Genomic DNA, 5,605 nt, shown 5'->3' on the forward strand with positions numbered 1-5,605 from the left:
TGTACAGATTTCTCCAGGAGTTCAAAGTGTAAATCATGCTCTTATTTTGAAGTGTCCTCTCCTGGTGTTTCCTCCACAGAAACTCACAGCATCACAAACCAAACAGGATATTAGAAAAGATTCATTTAGTTCTGGAGGATTTAGTCTTGCAAGGAACTGAAGTGAGTGCTTTAGCATTAGCTTTAGCAAAGCTAATGTCTATGATTAGCACTTCGGGGTCAGTGTAGCCAACTTCTGGCCGCCCAACGTCGGACGGATAATGGATAAGTTAATCCGGAAGGCACAGATATTCGTTCCGTATGTCTGCAGACTTTTCCAGGACGTTGGATCAGCGCTGGACAAATCGCTGGATCTGATGAAGACGACACGACGGTGACACCAACACCCGGCTGAAGCATCAGAGGTCGTGACCCCGCCTGTTTACAGAGGAAGCGTTTGGCTGAGTGGCTGAAGGCCGACAACCAGGATCTACAGACGGAACCACAGTCCAGGATCAAACCGGACCAGGACCCAGTCGGTGCTGACCTTCACTCGGACCGGCCGGTTCCTCCCTGCCTCTGCTGGCCCTTCTGCCTGATAAGATGCTATCAGGATCCCTTTAAGCACTTGAGAGGCACTTTAGGAGACGACTGGAGCCATTACCATGAAAAGTAAAAGATCCAGGCTTTATTGATGCCAGATTAATACTGACCAGCATGTTATTGATTCCTGCCCCGCTCCCCGTTTACTCTGCCAGTTTCTCTTCTGCTCAGGTCCGGACCTCTGGCAGCGATCTTATTTTATGATGGAGCAACTGGCTCTCATTCTTCTTTGGTGCAGCGGCGCTATCTGCACTTCCACAGGGCCGTCCTTTAAAAGGTGCAGAGCAAAGGCTCAGCGTTATCAGCCGATGTTATTCAATTGTTACAGGACAATCTGGGCCATTAGCTGCTGTGTTAAATAATGCATCCGCTTTTAAAGGCGAGCCTTATCTGGGCCCTGTGTGTGTGTGTGTTTTAACATTATTAGTATAGGAGTGTAATGAAAGGTCCCCTCCTGATGGACGCTGATATACATCCAAGGTCTTTCTGCAAACCTCCGGCTCCTCCACAGCAACATAAACAAACGCTGACCTTTTTAATGAAGCCCGGCTTTATCTGCTTTTATTAAAAAGGACAACAAGAGGCGGAAACGCTTCAGACGAGATAAAAATGGATTCATATGTGCTCCACCAAAGGCACAGACGATCGATCGGCGCTTGGGAGCGTGTTGCTACGAGACGCCAGAGGAGGAAGAGGTGAGCATCCTAAATGTAGACAAAGAGAGCAGGAAACGGGAGGAAGTGAAGGATGAGAGCAGAGAGCGAGGGAAGGATGGAGGCTGGGGCGGCGATAACCTCCCTGTCTTCAGTCACAGATTTACACAGGCCGTTGCACTCCCATTCTCCCCGCCTCTTATCACAGGAATTATTGAGCAGTGTGGCATACCATTAAAAATTCTGCTTAGATTTCACAAAAATCAAATTGCGTAAGGTAATGAAGGAAGCTTTAAACGGACGGCCGGGTGATACCCGTCCTCAGCGGGAGAAATACATCTCAGTCATAATTCGCTATCTTTATTGTACTTCTACGCAGACTAACTGCGCCGCCAGAGCAGAGCAAAGCTTCATAATCGCCGTTGCCCTTGATGTTAAAGGGATGATTTTGTGGCTGTTGCTTTGTAACCGTTCCTCCCTCCATCCATCCATCCATCCATCCCTCCTCTGCTTCATCTCATCCTGCGCTCGCCCCATCAGAGACGCTCCCACGGGTCGGTTTGGGCTTTTACAAGCAGAACCCAGAGCCAGGTTTGTTTTCTACCACGTTTCATGGATGTCGGCCCCGTGTTTGGGTTGGCTCGCACACACAGCACGCCACTTCATTTGTCATCTTAATTTATGGTTTCACACACATTAGAAATGATTGTGAGCAAGTGAAGACAGAGCTGGTTGGTCTCGTTCTCACAGACGGAGCTGAAGAAAGGCTGCCCTGTCTGCAGTCACTCCATAAACAATGGAGTGACGTAACTTTGAAGCAAATCCAGCCATTAATCTTATTGTGCAAGAGCGTTGCTGTCAGAACAGTTTGGCAATTAGCAACAAAAGACGAGGAAACACAAGGACGTTTTATGTTCAATATGAACGTTCTGCAGTTTGCAGACGATGTGATTCTGAACTTCAGGTTTTGATCTGCAGGTTTCACTGCAGAGTGTGAAGCAGCCGGGATGAAGATCAGCATCCTGGTCCTGATTGGCCCGTGGATCCTCGTTTCCTCCTGATGACGGAGGCTCAGATGTCCTGATGTCCATGAACCTGACGTCACGTCAGGAAGGCTGACCAGGACTGGAGGCTCATAAATCAAAAAAACTCCAGAATTTGTTGATTTCCATTAATCTATTTCTGATTCCTTGACATTTGAACACAAAGACGAATCGTCCGACTGCACAGAAGAATCTAGTTCCTCTTAACTTAATGTCAGCCCCCCTCCCCCCCCACAGCCGTCAGAACTAAAAATAACCGTCCAAAGCCCGGACTCTGTCCTCTTTGTGGCTTCCTGGCTGCGGCTCCATCTGGCTGGCCTTTCCCTGCAGCAGTATCAGTGCGATGTGCCAAAGTGACAACTGCATGCCATGCAGATCCTGACTCTGCCCTCCTCTGTGGCCAGTTAGCCCGTCGGAGCGTTCATCCGTCGGTCCGTCCGCGGCCCGCCTGGCCCCGGCACCAGCAGCCCCTAATCCGGGCGCGGGCTTTACCCCACTAGCTCAGTGTAATCACACAGCTAATTCACAGGCAGACGGGAGGAAGGCAATCCGTGACGGACGTTTTTTGTGCGACTAAGAATGAGCTCCCCGGTGACCAGGGAGGTTGAGGAGAGGGAGGCTGTCAGTGAAAAGATGGCTCCAGAAAGGCGAGATGCGAGGGGAATAGATGAATAGCAGGAACCCGCTCCCAGATAGGAGCGCCGAATAAGGAAAATGTTTGGTGTGGAGAAAAAAGAGGACATGAATCTGCTGCAGCCTTTTGCCAAGAGAACGTTGAAAGAGCCATTGTGAGTCTATATTACTCAATAAAGGCTTTGATGAAAAGCGAGGCTCTGTATTAATTTGGATAAGAAACCTTTGCCTCCGTGCGCCCTTTCTTTCTCGGCTCCCATCCACGACACCTCTGTGGTTTAAAGCAGTGTTTGGTTTCAGTTCAGCAAGCCAAGTCATTACATTTAAACATGTCACACCTTTCAGAGAGGGGAATTAACTAGTGCTGTTACTTCTTCATTCCCTGCACGCCGGGACCCAGAAGTACAAAAAAAAGAGGTGTTGATATTTTGACATTGTCACTTCATGCTCTCCTGCATGCATGCGGCGCTGTGTGAAAGTAGCGCTCATCCTCTCCAGAGAGCCGACTTCTCGTTTCTAATTTCAGATGAAGTCAGGAGGTGCACGGATTGCAGCTTGGCTGTCTGCCCGATTCAAACCATCCAAGTCTGAGCAACAAAGGGAAGGAGGATCTTCTGCTGGAGCTGCACTCCCAGGGCCAGGAAGCGCAGATTTACCAGGTTTTCCTCAATCGGACCGAAATATCCAAACAGAACCCAGAGGGAGGGGAAGTGGAGCTGCTCAGGTCCAGCAGAACCCAGGTTCATTTACGCCAACAAACAGGAATATTCCTCTTTCCAGGGAGGAACAATTAGACGACATGGGAGTGAAATGATTTTTAAAAACAAAAATAAATGATTGTTTTCAGTTTTGGTTTTTTTCTTCTCTTGTCCTCAGAATCACTTCAGACATCTGGAAAAATTCATCATCATAAAGAAAAAAGGAAGAAGGTCGCTGGTGCCTCAGGAGCCTGGGAGTTAAAGTCAAGTCAGGTCAAAGGTCACAGAGTCCCTTGTTCTTACTAACGACCTCAATCTAGTTTTGATTTTTACTTTGTGCTGCAGCTTGAGCAAAACAAAACTACAATGATGTAAAGTTTAAAAGTAAAACAGGAACATCAGCAAAGGCATCTAACCCTGTTCTCACCACTAGCAGGGCGGTGGCAGCATCATGCTGTGGGCTGCTTTGCTGCCAATAGTCTGAATAAAAAGCACAAAGTAGAAAAGCAAAAATAACTAAATGTAACATCAAATAACGGATGAAAAGAGAAACCTGTAAGTTCTGAAGTTTTCATCGAAAACTACAGATTCATTGATCAATTTATGATCAATTTATGATCAATTTATGATCAATTTATGATCAATTTATGATCAGATTAACAGCAAATGTTTAAAAATAGGAGCTAATTATCTGCCACACTGTTCAGATCCTCTGCTCTTTCTTCTCTCAACACATTTCAAATTATGAAATTTACCAAAATTTCGCTACAATGCTCCACTTGTGAAAGTAAATTTGTTGGTCAATAAAACTAAGCTAATTTATTAAGCTAATTGCTTAATAGACAAAAGCAAATTATTTTATTCCTCTAAACATAAATTAGATAATAAACTTGTTTTATGTTTCAGAATATTTTCTCTTTTATGAAATAATATTTCAGCTCAAATGGCTTAAAATATGCAAACAAAATCAGACACTGAGAAAGAGAAACTCTGTGGCTCCAAACCGGTGATCAGGTGCATGTCTACTTTCTGCACACACACACACACAGATAAGAACACACACACACACACTGAAACACACACATGCAGAAAATAAGGAAGCAGAAAAGGGGAGGGGGCCAAACCACCAGAGGAAGATGCTGCTCCAGAAGCCTTTATTAACTCTACTTACAACTCCTGTTTTTAACCACAGCTAGGTCATGTCACACACACACACACACACACACACACACACACACACACACACATTTCAGAGACTCAGGAGATGAGCAGCCTGCCACTGACTTGGACAACACCCAAGACTGTTGGTGGCACCTGCACCAGAGTCAGATCTTCCCTGTTTCAGCCAAAGAATCCTTCTCCAAAATAGCTGTGAACGCCCATACAACACACACACACACACACGCACACACACGCACACACACGCACACACACGCACACATATACGCACACACACACACATATACGCACACTCACACACACACTGCAGTGTGTGTTCAGCAGGAGTCGGTGTATATTACCTGTTTTAGTTGTGGCCAAGCTCAGTGAGGGATGGGGGGGCAGGATTAAACTGGCTGTCGTTGTGCCAAAACTAAAATCAAGTGTGTGTACAAATTCTCACAACACACACACACACACACACAGGTCCACTATTAAAGCTGTTGCTTTTGCCCATTTCTGTCTTTAATCCTGCAGACAGTTAGTGTAAGTGTGTGTGTGTGTGTGTGTGTGTGTGTGTGTGTGTGTGTGTGTGTGTGTGTAGATGTGAATGTTGTCCAGTGTGATTATAAGTGTGTAAAAAACATTTAATATATGTAAATAAATAAGAAACAACTTCTAAGATTATTCTCTCCAGAAACTGATGAGCTAAAGCAGCGATGAGCAACTAAAACAATGTGTGTGTGTGTGTGTGTGTGTGTGTGTGTGTGTGTGTGTGTCCAGTTTCCTGTTAATGATGTAAATTGCATGTTGCTGCAGGTTAAGAGGGGTTGCCATTA

General features: G+C 45.8%; 1 long non-coding RNA gene across 4 annotated transcripts in view; it reads left to right on the forward strand.

Moving 5' to 3' along the window:
- The first annotated feature begins 323 nt into the window (after positions 1–323).
- The window catches only part of LOC107833277 (uncharacterized), an 8,730-nt gene continuing 3,448 nt past the window's right edge, over positions 324–5,605 (forward strand). The window contains exons 1-3 of one of the 4 annotated variants that reach the window (XR_001658999.1): positions 324–3,065; positions 3,437–3,650; positions 3,787–3,888. This is a non-coding gene — a long non-coding RNA (uncharacterized LOC107833277). Of the gene's footprint in view, positions 3,651–3,786; positions 3,889–5,605 lie in introns of all 4 variants that reach the window. The other 3 variants (XR_001659000.1, XR_001658998.1, XR_001658997.1) reach the window with 3 other exon arrangements.

Source organism: Poecilia formosa, unplaced genomic scaffold (genome assembly GCF_000485575.1).
Source record: "Poecilia formosa unplaced genomic scaffold, Poecilia_formosa-5.1.2 Scaffold355, whole genome shotgun sequence".
NCBI lineage: Eukaryota > Metazoa > Chordata > Actinopteri > Cyprinodontiformes > Poeciliidae > Poecilia > Poecilia formosa.